The sequence below is a fragment of the Bubalus bubalis genome, chromosome 8, assembly GCF_019923935.1.
Source record: "Bubalus bubalis isolate 160015118507 breed Murrah chromosome 8, NDDB_SH_1, whole genome shotgun sequence".
NCBI classification, from domain to species: domain Eukaryota; kingdom Metazoa; phylum Chordata; class Mammalia; order Artiodactyla; family Bovidae; genus Bubalus; species Bubalus bubalis.
In genome coordinates, this window is record NC_059164.1 from 50,770,611 (window position 1) to 50,785,423 (window position 14,813).

Consider the following 14,813-nt stretch of genomic DNA (forward strand, 5'->3'; position numbering starts at 1 on the left):
AGGATGGGCAGAGAGGTACAAGCACCCCGAGGTGTAGAACACTGCCCATCTGCTCTGCCTTACAATGGGTGTCACTAGATTGGACACAGCATCCCAGAAGATCCACCAAAAATGGCAATTTAATCTGCACATGGCCTGATCATGGGAGGAGAAGTGAGAAGGAAAGAGCCAGGTAACTATTGCCAAGAGACCAGCTGAGTCTGGCAATGGTGGAGCGCGGCTTTTTCAGCTCTGGTGGGTAGCCCCCAGCCTCCGGCTGCTGCTACACCCGTCCCCTCCCAGCACTGACTTCTAGGCATCTGGAGGCCCTGAGCCTCAGGCCATTGCTCAGCTGTCCATACCTGGTGTCCAGCTCTGCTCCCAGCTGCCAATGTTAATTTCAAGAGATGTTTTCAATTGTCACAACCACTTGCCTTTTAATAGGAGTCATTACAAAGCTTGAAAATATCAGGTATCATATTTCTTTTTCAAAGAAGGTAGCTTTAAAGTCAGAAAAATCTAACTTCACATCGGCATTTCTTGGCCTTATTAACTTCTTAAAGAATCTTACATTGACTCTACAAGACCTACAGCAGGCCTCTCTCTCTCTGGGACAGCCAACGTGACTGTACATGTGCTTGGGTTTGATGGTATTTTCAGGCCAGGATATTGTTATTACTTCTCATTTATTAAAGGCTGGCCCAGGGCTGATGTCTTGCTCAGCTAAAGAACATTCATCTCCCCTCTTGCCCACTCTCAAAATAAAGGCTCAGAGAGGTATCCAATGGACCAGAACCGTTCTTTTGTCTATTTACTGTACTTCAACCTGAGTTTCCTTATCTTAAGAGCAAGAGTTGCACTGTCAACAAATAGACGTCCCAGTTCCAAAGCCGGTAAACTGCTCTTGTCAGGTCTGCACTGACCTTCTGCAAAGCGGTCCGCTGCTGTAAGCTGACAACTAAGGCGTGCTGATTCTAACCTCCTCCTTACCTAGGCAGAGAAAACTTTCACTCATCCATGAGAATGTTCTTTACATTTTTCTGGGGATCAGCAAGGTGACAGGTGGCTTGCAAAGCCCAACATGATCATTATTTTTCTAAATCATCGTTGTTCAAGATCTAGTTTTTTTTTCCCCTGATATTCACATAGATTCTTGTTTAGCCAAACCTCCCACGTCCAAAAGCTAATAAAAGTGTCAGGCAGACTGTTACAAAGAACTATTGTTATTTACAAGTCTACATTTTCTGTGAAATCAAAACATTAAAGCGAATTTTCGGTGTTGACTTTGTTATTCTAAACGCATGATAGTCTTGCCAAACCCTCTGGTGAAAAGAAGTTATGGAAATTATTCCCTTGTCTTTTCTTGGGATCACACTTAACACCTTGATTAACAGGTGTCTTTCAATCTGTAAAGATTTTCAGGGAAGGCATACCTTACTATGATAACTAGCTTGTGAGTTCACAGGTAAGATATATTCTAGATTAAGAAAGTATTCCAGATGTTCACGTGTGTTCTCCTGGGGGTGTCATCTAAGTGCTCACCGCCTCTCAGTCCCAGCATGCTGTGGTAGCACAGCAGCTAGACCCCGCCCCATCAACTTCTCTCTGTTATTGTTGTCTGTATCAGTGCTTGCTCTTGGCTAACATGTTGTTGTTTTTTTCCCTCAGCTTAATTAAAAACATATAAGATCTCTAACGACTTCACTGAAATCTGTGCATCTGGATTGTGTGTGCCACTTAACATACAAGCAGCAAAAGCTCAGAAAATGGAAATAAACTCTCCCAGAGCAAGGGAAATCTTCCCCTCCCCGCATTTTCTCTTCCCTGATGAACTATGTTTTGGGGTGACCTAAGCAAGGTACTGAGAGTACTTCACGCACTCCAAGGTGATCAGCCCCTTAGTTGGGCTTCGCCTGGTCCCTCTAGAGTTCCATCATTCCTTCTAGAAACTCTCACACTTGAATGATCCGAAGAAGAGGTAGCAACACAAAACATGTGTCTGTGTGTGTTTTTCAAAGGGCATTTCCCCCAAATATTTTTTGCCCAGACACTGTCAACGAAATTCCCCTTTTATCTAAGCCTTTGTACAAGAGGACTGTCCTGTACATTGTAGGATCTTTAGAAGCAACCCCGGTTTCTAATCTCTGGATGCAAGGAGCAACTCCCCTGCTCCCACCTGCGACAACTGGCAGGGTCTCTAAACACTGTCGGATGCCCTCGGGGGTGGGGGGAGTGGGAGGTGACAGTGAAACGGTTTCCAGTTGAGAACTGAGGGTCTAGCATTTTAAGGCATCTTATTAAAATGAAGTCACACATATTCCTGCCATTGTCAGGTAGAACATCTCCTTGGGAGTCTTATCTTAATGGGATTAATGCTCAGTATTAATACAACAGACCAGCTGGGAAGGGAGATTTGGGACAGGGTATAGTCACAGAACTTCCCAACACAGAGACAGGATGAGCCAGGCTGGGACTTGCGGGTCACTTAGACCTATGCTGTTGTGTCCTGGGAGGGTGGGAAAGCACGGGGCTCCTGGGTTTCTGCCGACAGGAATCAAAGGCAGGATAAAAGGTCAGCAAGGGGAAACAATAATGTGGTTTTAGAAGCTGGAAGCAGAATTTTTCTTAGGGATTCCTCAGTTTCACAACACAGGAATAAAAAGCCCCAACATATGACCCGGAAGGTGGAGGAGTGAGAATGTTCTAGCTCATCCTAACATAGCTGAGTAATTTTGAGCTTCTCAGGACAGAGAGGGGTAAAGTCCAATAGGGGGCATGGCAAGATGAAGGAAGTCTGAGTTTCAAGCCAAGAGATAGTGAAAAATTTCAGTGGAAGACCAGGGTGGGTGCCAGCTGCAGGTTGTTCGTTGTACACACACAAACACAAGAACCTATTATAAAACACACAGTTGTCCTTATTACAAGTACCCTAGCCTTGCGGGGTGACATTTTAGTGAAGTGAATGCATTCAGAAAGCTGTCCAACATTTGCCAACGAAGGTGGGAAAGGGCCAACATGTGCTGGATGTGAGGTGGGGCAGAGTGGAAGAAGAAAGACTCTGGTTATAGACAACATGAAGCATGATCCCAGCTGACTGGAGAACTTGGGTAGGATGACAATTGGCTAAAGGAAGGATATGGAAAGCCTGTTTTCTTTTACTTGACTATTTTTCTTGGGTCAAACTGGATTTACATATAAGCTACACAAAGAAGTAGAGAGCAGATGAGAACCACTTGGGTGAACAAAAGAACTATTCGTCTGTTCCTCCATGCTATGATCCAGTTTTAGATAATACAGCATGGGTAAAATCTGATCAACATGATCAATCTACCATTTAGACTATTTTTGGACTCAACTTGATTTTGTAATTTCCGAGTACTGACTAACCCTGTGAAAGCCCCTGTAATTCAATCACAGGCTCTGGATTTCCCCAGGCAGTCCACACAATCCTATCTTAATAGCATCATAGGCTTTCCTAAGTTCCATGCATGAGAGGAATCACATTACTGCCTGTAAAGTCAATTCAAATGCTTCAGTGATGAAGATGCATCCAGTATCCACTGGCTGGCTTGCTTGTACTGGTTACTTGGGCAGAGGCTGGGGAGTTTGGCAAACCCATCTGTAAGTGTTTAGGGGCTTCATGTTACAGGTGGAGGTTGCACACCAGCCAAGCCAATATCAGGAAATACAGAAAAAGAAATTTGAATTGTAGTCTCCAAAAGTCTACCCACCCACATAAACTTTGGAGTCTGCCCCTTGACCATTTTTCTCCAACAGTAATGAAAACTTCATGAAAGGCCTTGAACTCTAAGTCGTCACTGTTGAATTGTGCTTAATCAAGGCAAATATTCCCAGCCTAAGAGGACAGCTAGAAGAAGAAAGGAGTAGAGATTTAATTTTCTTATATATTGCCGTAACTATAAACAATGCCTTATCTTCTCAACAACTCTCATGAAATAACAAGCGCTTGTGTTTTTTAAAGTATTTACACCAGCCCTTAGAGATTTTATTAGACTCATGATTCACAGATGAGAAATTTTCCTCCTCTACAGTGTTTAGTAACTGGAGTAAGAATTACTCAGTAGACTGTCTATACAGACAAATGAATCTGAATATGTCTTCTGGCTATTAATCCATCATTTACTGGTGATTTTCATTTATCAATGTTTTTCTGAGCTGACTGATTGGGTCAAGATGATCCCTCTGGTTTGAATACTGTAGACACAGAATTAAACAGTTTCTGAAAATTATGTTGCTCTGTCATATGGACATAGGATTTCAGGAGAGCAGCACAAATTCTCCTAAAATTCACGGAATCACAGAACACCACAGTTGGAAGGAACCGTACACATAATTTATCCCAACTTCTCATTTTATTCATGGGAAAACAAAAGAAATGTCACAGTTTTGAACTGTGATGTAAGCAAGACACTGAATCATCTTCAGGGAAGAACAATTATTATTCATTCCATCAGTCTGTACTGAGCATCTCCGGTGAGTCAACCTCTACGCTACATACTGGAAACACAGCAGGGACTAAGACAGACATGCCCTTGCCCAGAGGCTTGCGGGGGGCTACCCGGGACACGTAGATTTCACTTCTTACTTGACAAGCACTTTCACATGCGTGGTTGGATTTAGTCCTTTGAACCACCCTTAGATATAGATACGATTATCCTCTTTTTTTTTAGGAAAGTTTCAAAGAGATTTAGTAATTTGCTCAAGATCATAAAAAGGCTTATAAGAGAGAGAACCTGGACTCAAAATTCATTTCCAAGTCTCACTCCAGTGGTCTCGCTAGTATGCCAGCTCCTTGATTAAAACTCAAGGAGCTAGTATATATATGTCAGTGCTACTTTCCCAATTTGTCCCACCCTCTCCTTCCCCTGCTGTGTCCACAAGTCTGTTCGCTATGTCTGCACCTCCATTTCTTCCCTGTAAACCGTTGTTGTATGGCAGAAACCAACATAATGTTGTATAGCAATTATCCTCCAATTAAAAATAAAATTTAAAAAAACCCCAAGAAGTATTCTGTCCAGTGGGTTAGTGAAAACTACTTAGTTGGTTCCATGACATATTTTTCAGTGGACATGTGGACTGCCAGAGGATTTCTGATTTCATTTATGTGCAAGCCAGATGCAAATCATCTGTAGAGTCACATGTAAAAAAGCACTTCTAGAAAGTGACTGTTAGTTACACATCTAACAAGTATTTATATTTAAAATACATATACATAATAATAAAAAAAAATTTTAAACAAAAAAATAAAATAAAATACAATGGTCTTGAAAGTCTTCTAGAAAATATAAGATTTCTGGCCATAAGAAGTCTATTTACTCTCTCAGGGGGAGATTGACTCCACAACTGAAGAGGGTTCAAAAATATTCTGTATCAATTCAAATATGACATGGATTATGATTTATTCAAGAGTTTTCATCAAATTCCTATCTAATGCTGATTACTCAGGTTGAATTAACATGTCAACAATTTTTAAAATATTTTTCATAATAGTCTTGCCTTATTACCCTAAAATAGGGAGATGGTTAAAATTTTCTTAGCAACAGTACTCAAGAAAAAACTTTCAGAATTGTATTCAAATGTAAGACTGTATTTTAAAATATTTTAAAGGTATAAAGTGCTTGTAAATATGATATTAGCATCTAGAGGCAATAGTGACATTTTTACCTTGTTTAACAAGAAGTATGGGTGGTCTTTCTCTCCATAAAGCAAACTGGGAAGATTTGTATAACCATCAATGGCACCCCACTCCAGTACTTTTGCCTAGAAAATCCCATGGACGGAGGAGCTTGGTAGGCTGCGGTCCATGGGGTTGCTAGAGTTGGATACGACTGAGCGACTTCACTTTAACTTTTCACTTTCATGCATTGGAGAAGGAAATGGCAACCCACTCCAGTGTTCTTGCCTGGAGAATCCAAGGGACGGGAAGCCTGGTGGGCTGCCGTCTATGGGGTCGCACAGAGTCCGACACGACTAAAGCGACACAGCAGCAGCAGCAGAGCATTAGATAATGTTCTAGAAACAACAGATGATCTCTTCTCTACCTTCTGGTCTAGAAACAGTCCAGCAGAGCTGGGGTAGTACACATTATTGGAACTGACATCCAATTCGTTTCTAATCTACAACTTATTCAGTCCAGCCTTGTGGTTGGGATTACTTCTGATGGTGGCTAAATTAGCAAAAGAAATTCTCTTCAGAATGTAAGGGAACCAAGAATAAGTCTTTACATAAATATCTGAGGAGTGTAGGGGAGTAAGAGAGAATTTTTGTCTAAATGGAATCTTAAACAATGGATTAGGGGAGAGGAGAGGGTGGAGAATTTTTATTACTTTAAAAGTGTAAGGAATAGATTTACACTCATGTTTATTCATGATGAAAAGAACTTGTCCCTAGATATGAATTTTAATTTGTGAGAAAACTGCTAAGAAATGTGAGATCATGGAGAAGGTGGTCCTTAAAATAAATAAGTAAATAAAATCTAGGGAAAGTAATCCTGCTTAGAATGTGATTCATTCTTTTGGAGCAATAAATAGAGTGAGATGATGTCCAAAAGCAATTTTCATATTTCTTGAACATGTAAGCATTTTCCCTTATACAACTATCGCAGAATAAGATCCCTAGGTAGATTATATAGACAATCGTGAGGGTAACAACTCACCCCTAAATGTCATTTCCTCTCATTGTCCTAGAATGGGGCCTAAATTCTCACCCTTACCAATGCTGCCTGGGGATGAAGAAACTATCTTAGGGACTTTTCCTTTAAAATGCATGAATACTATTGAGCTTTATTCCTTAATTCAACAATTATTTATTCAACAAATATCTGGCACAATTTGCCATCTACCAAATGGCATTTTCCTCAGTGTTAGAGAAACAGCATTGAAAAGGTAGGTGAAATAAATCAGATTTATCTTTCGGATATTAATAATATGGCAGATGAAATAACCCCCAAAGAAGCCTCTTGCTACAAAATGTCTAGAAATTCAATGTAAGGTAAAATAAACATCCTCCGAAATGTGTGAGTGAATTCTCCCCACACCCACCCTCAAATACAGGAAAGTTCCAAAGGCCAAAAGTAAAGAGGAAGCTGAAAACTCAAGTTTTGGTGCCTCAGTGGAAGTTCACTGATCTCCCTCTTTATAAGATTGGTCATGTCAGTGCAGGAAACAAGGTTTGGGGCCTTCTTTAAGTGAGGAATGAGAATTAGGATGCAGTATCCAATCCTTCCCCACATAAAGTCAGAACCTTCAAAGGGTTATAGGGTCAATAAAGGACAAATCTGACCACTAGCACAGGGAATCAACTGGGAACCTGTTTGCTAAGTATTAAGATTTGTGTAGGGAAAGATAAATTAATCAATTAATTACGATTACCAGCCTCTCCTCATCTTATTTTGAAGTTAGAATTTATACAGCTTATTCTAGGAATTGCCTACCCAAGAAATTAACCTTAAAAAAATTCTAGATTGAGGTGCCTAGAGATGCAAGAACAAAACCTCTCAGCAGGTCACATTTTCCACAGGCTTGCAGATGATTCTCCCAGGTAAAACTTCCCCAAACTTGAGTTTATAATCTAAATTACAAAACATGCCACAGAATAAGCCTCCTAGATTGAGAATCACAGAAAAAATAAACCATGGACTTAGATACTCAAGAATGTCAGATAATAAAATTATCATACACAGACTATAAAACAAATCTGTGTAGAGATGATAAAAGAAAATTCAAAATGAATAATAAACATTAATAAGGTTCATAGTACTTAAAGGAAAAAGATAAAGCTAAAAGATAAAGAAAAGAATTTTAAAAACATCTAGAAACTAAAATATCACCACTGATATTAAAAACGAAGTGATTTTCTACCTGTGGCCACAGCTGAGAGGGCATTGTTACAGTCTTCCTTCTACTGCCATAATGTCTAATTGAGTCTCCCAAAGAGCCACATAAACTCTTGGTTAAAGGTATGAACTTCAAAAAAGAAAAAGAAAAAAAAAAAAAAAAAGCAGTGAGAGACCGAGGAGCCATGGGGAACATCCACAGATTGGGCGGTAATGGAAGATCCGGACACCAAGCACTCCACAAGCTTTGAGTTCTGACACATGGCACCGTGGTGCAAGCAGACACATCATGAATTCTAGGCCACACCGGTGGATGGAAGAGCTGTGAACCAAAGAAGGTTTTTCAGAGAAGGTTTTCAAAGATTAGGTGCCCAGTTACCTGTGAAAAAGACCTTTGTCAGTAGCAATGAAGACAAGACTGAAGAACATCATGTAAGAGATTAATCTGAGCAGTATAGGAAGAACGAAATGACTGAAATCATTACTAGGGAAATGACAAAAAGACAGCCTTTGTGTTTGTAACCTTCAGTGACCACAACTCCATGGATAAGGCTGTCATTCAGAAATGCAATCTTTTGAACAGCTGTAACTGTGAAATAAGGACAGTCCTGGGCAAGCAAGAGATGGACAGTTCCTCATCCAGTGCAAAATGGTTCGGAAGATTTTAGCAGCAGTTGAAGAGGTTGTTTTCAAGGGAATGGCAATTTTGGTCATGGAGGAAACTTCAGTGTTGTTGGCTTTGCCAGCAGCCATGTTGGTGGTGAACTTGATGGCAACAGTAGATTTGTTAATAATGGAAGTGGTTTTGGTGGTGATGAAAGCTACAATGACTTTGACAGTTATACAATAAACCTTCAAATTCTAGAATCACAAAGGAAGGAAACCTGGGAGGTAGAAGCTCTGGTTCTTATAATACTGGAGGCCAATATTTAGCCAAGCCACAAAACTAAGATGGTTGTGGGAGTTCCAGCAACAGTTAGTTATCGTAAGAGGAGATTTTTATTATTGTCAAGGAAAAAAAAAAAAAAAACTTAGCAGAAAAGGACAGCTATAGACATGACAGAGAAGTTACAGTTTACAATAGGTTTGTATACTCAGTTAATCACAGAGGCAGGCCCTAACTGTTAGGACCAGACATGGAACAATGGACTGGTTCCAAATTGGGAAAGGAGTACATCAAGGCTGTCTACTGTTACCTTGCTTATTGAATTTATATGCAGAGTACATCATGTAAAATGCCAGACTGGATGAAGAACAAGCTGAAATCAAGATTGCAGGGAGATACATCAATATTCTCAGATATGCAGATGATACCACCCTTATGGCAGAAAGTGAAGAGGAACTAAAGAGTCCCTTGATGAAAGTGAAAGAGGAGAGTGAAAAAGATAGCTTAAAACTCAACATTCAGAAAACTAAGATCATGGCATCCAGTCCCATTACTTCATGACAAATAGATGGGGAACAGTGGAAACCGTGACAGACTTTATTTTCTTGGGTTCCAAAATCACTGCAGATGGTAACTGCAGCCATGAAATTAAAAGATGTTTGTTCCTTGGAAGAAAAGCTATGATCAACCTAGACAGCATATTAAAAAGTAGAGACATTACTTTACCGACAAAGCGAAAGTGAAGTGAAAGTGAAAGAGTTGGACCATAAAGAAAGCTGAGTGCCAAAGAATTGATGCTTTTGAATTGTGGTGGAGAAGACTCTGGAGAGTCCCTTGGACTGCAAGGAGATCAAATCAATCAATCCTAGAGGAAATCAACCCTGAATATTCATTGGAAGGACTGATGCTGAAGCTGAAGCTCCAATACTTTGGCCACCTGATCCGAAGAACTGACTCACTGGAAAAGACCTTGATGCTGGGAAAGATTGAAGGCAGGAGGAGAAGGGGACAACAGAGGATGAGATGGTTGGATGGCATCACCGACTTGTTGGACATGAGTTTGAGCATGCTCCGGGAGCTTGTGATGGACAGGGAAGCCTGGCGTGCTGCAGCCCATGGGGTCACAAGAGTCAGACACAGCTGAGTGACTGAACTGAAGTATAAGACAGAAAATCATTAAATACCCATTAAATACTTTCTAAATGCTTCTTAAATTCAACAAAGCTCTGATCTTTATATAGTAATTTCTATAGCTCTCTATTCATTGTGTGGCTCAGGAGGTGTCTTCAAGTAAATCTTTAGGTTTATAAATACAATGATCTACTCATGAAAGCAGCAGAAATTCACACTCACATTAATTTCCTGTAGATGATCAAAAAGATCCCAAATGCCTAATGGTCCCTGAGAGCTGGTTGTCTTGAGACACATTAATATTAGCATGTAACTGAGAATCGTATTCCCCCATACTCTTTATCCCTCTTCTCATCACAGATGAATAACTGGAGCTTGAAAGCTAGTATTACTCTTATAACCCTCCTACCTAGCTTTACATATTTCCCCCAATTTATCGTTTATTCATCTACGTATCCTAATTAGCAGAAATTCAGGATCTTTCTCTTGGAGTTCCCATTTCAAATTGTCCAAGAATCCCACAGACTCACTAAGCCCATATGGGTCAGTACTTTTAAAGCAGCATAACCGGTAAGTCTCTTTGGCCTTGGCATCATTGTTTCTGTGACTTTTTCAGGTAAGGTGCTGTCACTTCACTACTCCTGTCAAGTTGAAAGGACTCTAGCTCAAGGTTCAGGTAACACTCTTGCTGGACCAGATCCTGGTTCAACCCAAAGTTCACACTTGGGTTTCAAGGATATCACTCTCTTCATTTTCACCTGCATGGTCAGTCATTGCCCTCAAAGACAATGGTGTGTCGGTCCTGAGGTTCTTCAGCCTCGTCTACATGTTTTGCTGGAACCCTTCTTTGAGCCCGCATCACCTCATAAGGAATTCCCCTTTGGGCTCTTGAAGTTTTCTCATGCCAGCAGATGCCACACTCTTAGAAACAGATTTCTCTAATTTCAACTCTCCGAAAGAAGATCATGGGGTCTGGCATTCCTTACCTACCAGAAGCCTCTAGGGTTCTTTTTGCAAACTGATAAGCCACAAGAATTTTTTAAAGATTCTGTTACATCCTCCCTCTAGCAGAGTCCAGTGCCTTCGCATTAGCTTAACTGAGACTGGGTACAAAAAGACTTCGTCTTATAATGAAATTCTGCTCTAGACTGATTCGCGTCTACAGTTCTATACATAGTAGTTAGAGTACTCAGATACATGAGCTTAAAAAGCCAATCTGCTCATCTCAAACTACTATTAATATATATAAAATAGATAATCAACAAGGACCTACTGTATAGCACAGGGAACACTACTCAATAATCTGTAATAACATACAAGGGAAAAGAATCTGAAGAAGAATAGATATATGTATGTATATAACTAAGTCACTTTGCTGTACTCCTGAAACTAACACAACATTGTAAATCAACTAGACTCCAATGTAAAATAAAAAATATAAATATCAGTGAAACAACAATAGCAACAAAAAGTTAATCTGTGCTCTCTGCTTTCAGGTAAGGCGCAGAAAGCCGGAGCAGGCCAGCCTCCTACTGTGACAACTCACAGCTTTCAGGTACAAATGGCCCTTTTGAAACACACAGCAACCACCCTTTAAGGGCTCAGGAAAGAGGAGGCAGTCTGCTTCCACACTAGAGAAGCTGTGTTGAGCCGGTGAGCAGAGGTCTACTGTCTTCATACACTTAGAAGGGAGTTTCAAGGGCAGTTTAGATTGCACTGCAGTGCCCACCCTCTGGGTGAACTGGAGCTCCACTCAGTGTGGATCGCTTAAATGGACTAAGCTGCCCTTCTAAGAATGGCAGTAGTACATGAAACCTGTCCTCTCAGAGAGCCCCACTGTACCCACATAACATTAGGAAGAGTGACAGGTTCTTGCTGTCATCTAAGTCCAGTGGGAAATTTAAATAAGTTTTCATTGGTTGAGGCGATGAAAATCCAAAATGCCTACTGAGCTGTGTCTCTACTGGCAAGCAGAGATCTTTTCCTCTCTGGACTTTTCTTGCAAGATGCTCACCACCCTCCTTACCAGTTCCAGGTGAGTTTTCTGGTGGGGACAACACTTGAGCCTGAGGTTTGCATTAGTAAACACTCTGGGGTCAACAAAGAATGCACATGAGGGAGCACTCAGATAGTAGATAACCAGAGATGATGATACAAAAAAAAAAAAAACCAACCCACAGTACCAGGTCCTGGCCACGCCCTCCACCTCACCTCCTAAACCTCCACCTCTTGGGATCCCACCCCAAACAGGTCTTAGCCTCAGAAAAAAAATAATATCAGGTCCAAGATGAATAAAATCAGACACTCTGAAAATGAGTCAAGGTGTTGGTATTTCTTAAAAGCTCCTCAGGTGATTATGATGAATACTGAAGTCAGAGAACCAGGGCTATCCATTATCTCAATAAATGCTTCTAGTCACACTGTGAAATAACTCTGATAAAGTAAAATACATAGCAAATAACAACAGATTGAGAGTAGAATCTAGTTCTTCATCTCTAATCTCACATTTTCTCTGACTACACAGTACGTAGTTACTGCTAATCTAAATTAGCAACTTTATCGACGATACCCAGGGTGAGACAGCAGAACACCAGACTCTTCTGCTCGCTATACTGTCCGAGGTATTGGAGGACTAGAGGAGTGAGGCAGGCAAAGGTCATATTCTAAAAGAAAAAACTCCAGAATTCACAGAATTTCTATTTCTGAAAGCAGTGTCACTCTTCTGTTAGTTTTCTAGATCCCCCAACTTCAGAATTTTGAGTCCTACTTTTCATGCAGTATCTGTGTCCAGCCATTCTTGTTCACTTTCTTCCAAAAAAATCTCTCTTCTCTCCTTCCTTTCTCATTGCTGCCACCCCAATCAAACTTAGCACAATTAATTCATGATGAGGCTTGCTGGCACCAGACTCCTCTCTCGTCAACCCATCTTGCACTCTCTGTCCAAATAAAACTCTCTAAAACATGCATCCACTGTTTTACTGCCATTTTCCAAATTTTTCGTTGGTTCCATCGCCTGAAAGGCCCAAATCCCCTACCTCTCCACAAACGAGCCAGAACTCACCTTTCCAAATGTATCCACCAAGCACCTTTTCAGCAAACATTGGGTCCTGTGAAGAGAAAAGCTTTGCAATCAGTCGTGTCCAGACCCCCATTATGCCCCTCATGCACAGGGGGCGTTATTTAACCTCTCTGACTTCAATTCTTCCTTGGTCACAGGTGAATAACAATGCTGACCATGTCATAAGATGCCTGAGAGGATTTATGATCGAGCTGGGTAAAACGATAGAAGGTGGATGCTTGGACACGGTAGACATGATTACTACTTTGTGTCAACTACATCCCTTGCTTGAGCTGCCCCTCTAGGACTGGTTACCAGACAGTTTTCTCAGCTCCAAGCCAACCCTTCTGGCTGGGGCACAAGGCTGAGGCTGCAAACAATATTTCTGCTTTACCAGCTGCTCCTTGCTAGGCTCTTCCAGAAGGAGGCGCCCAGAGGGAGACTGCTCTTTTCCGTGGGATGTTCCCGTGGGTGTTATTCCAGCAGGTCTTCCTGAAGCAGCAGCTATTTCCAGTTTGCAGGTTTTCCCACACTCCAGAACCAGCCTTGTTGTGACCCTGAGCGACACCAGTCCCATCTGGGCAGGAGCCCTGTTTCAGCTCCAGGGCCTCTTCTCCAAGTTTCTAGTGATCCCAACCTTTTCCCTTTGTTCCTCTACCCCTAGCTGCTTCCTGCACTTCCTGTCTCTGTAATACCTCAGAATTTCCCTTGTGTTCTCCAGAACCCACTTAGGAATTCTCTCTATTAAATTGCCTGTTAATACAACTGGGGTGGTGTGTGTTTCCTGACTGGTGTGGCTGATAGCCTTCCCGACACTTCCCCTCTTCCCAGTTGAATATACACACCTCACTGCCAGAAGCTGCATGGCCAGCCCATCCCATGAACTCTTGCAGACCCCCAGACTAACCACAGATGACAACTGGGATGACCTTAGAAATAAATTTCTGGTATGACCTTCCTGTCTTGCAGTCAAAGAAGCCGGGGTTCAAAATGGAAGGCACAGCCTCCACCTGACTCTCTCCTGGCCTTCCACAAGGAGCCGCCTGCCTGGGCTGTTCATTTCGCACTCAGTCTCTGGAGGTCCTGCAGCATCTCCCTCATTACTTCTTAAGTACGTCATTTAACAGAGACCATTTAACTTAGCTTTAGGCATCCTTATAAAACAACATTCCTGTGTGAGTCAGCGGACAACAAATTCTACTTGGCTCTGTATTTAGACACTGTGTGTGTGTGGACACCTCAGGAGGACTCCAAATGAAGTTTGGTGAAGAAATTATATGATTAAGCCAGAATTTTGAGCATATAGAAAGGATGTCCATACCTCTCGTATTTTCTAGATAATAGCCAGCAGTGACCAACATCTGAGCCTAATACCATCTGAGAAGAGTAGTTTTATGGCCTTTACATATGCTGAAAGGTCTTCTGAGTTGTCTGCTCCTTAGATGCAGCAAAACAGAGGCTTTAATATAATTTTATAAGAATGCAGATCCTACTCATTAGAAAATTAATGTAAATTCACAGCACAGTTTTATCATGGGATGGTTCCTAACTGATGGAACTTAATAGTAAAAGTTATAAATAGTCTTAAATGGGACAAACATTTTAAAGAGGTAGCCTAGTTTTCAAATTTTATTCCATAAATTTGGCTATACTAAAATAACTTCAAGTACCCTCCTAAAGTCAGTATAGAATCTGCCTGCAATGCAGGAGACCCATGTTTGATTCCTGGGTCGGGAAGATCCCCTGGAGAAGGAAATGGCAACCCATTCCAGTATTTTTGCCTGGAGAATCCCATGGACAGAGGAGCCTGGCTGGCTACAGTCCATGGGGTCCAAGAATCGGACATGACTGAGCGACTAAACCACCACCACCCTCCTACACTATTGGTGGAAATGTAAACTGGT

At 41.3% G+C, this 14,813-nt stretch overlaps 1 long non-coding RNA gene across 2 annotated transcripts in view; it reads right to left on the reverse strand.

The window, feature by feature from the left end:
• LOC112586488 overlaps positions 1-14,813 on the reverse strand; it is a 40,432-nt gene that overhangs the window by 21,635 nt on the left and 3,984 nt on the right. For both annotated transcript variants that reach the window (XR_006552756.2, XR_006641314.1), the window contains exon 2: positions 12,913-12,958. This is a non-coding gene — a long non-coding RNA (uncharacterized LOC112586488). The remainder of the gene's footprint in view (positions 1-12,912; positions 12,959-14,813) is intronic.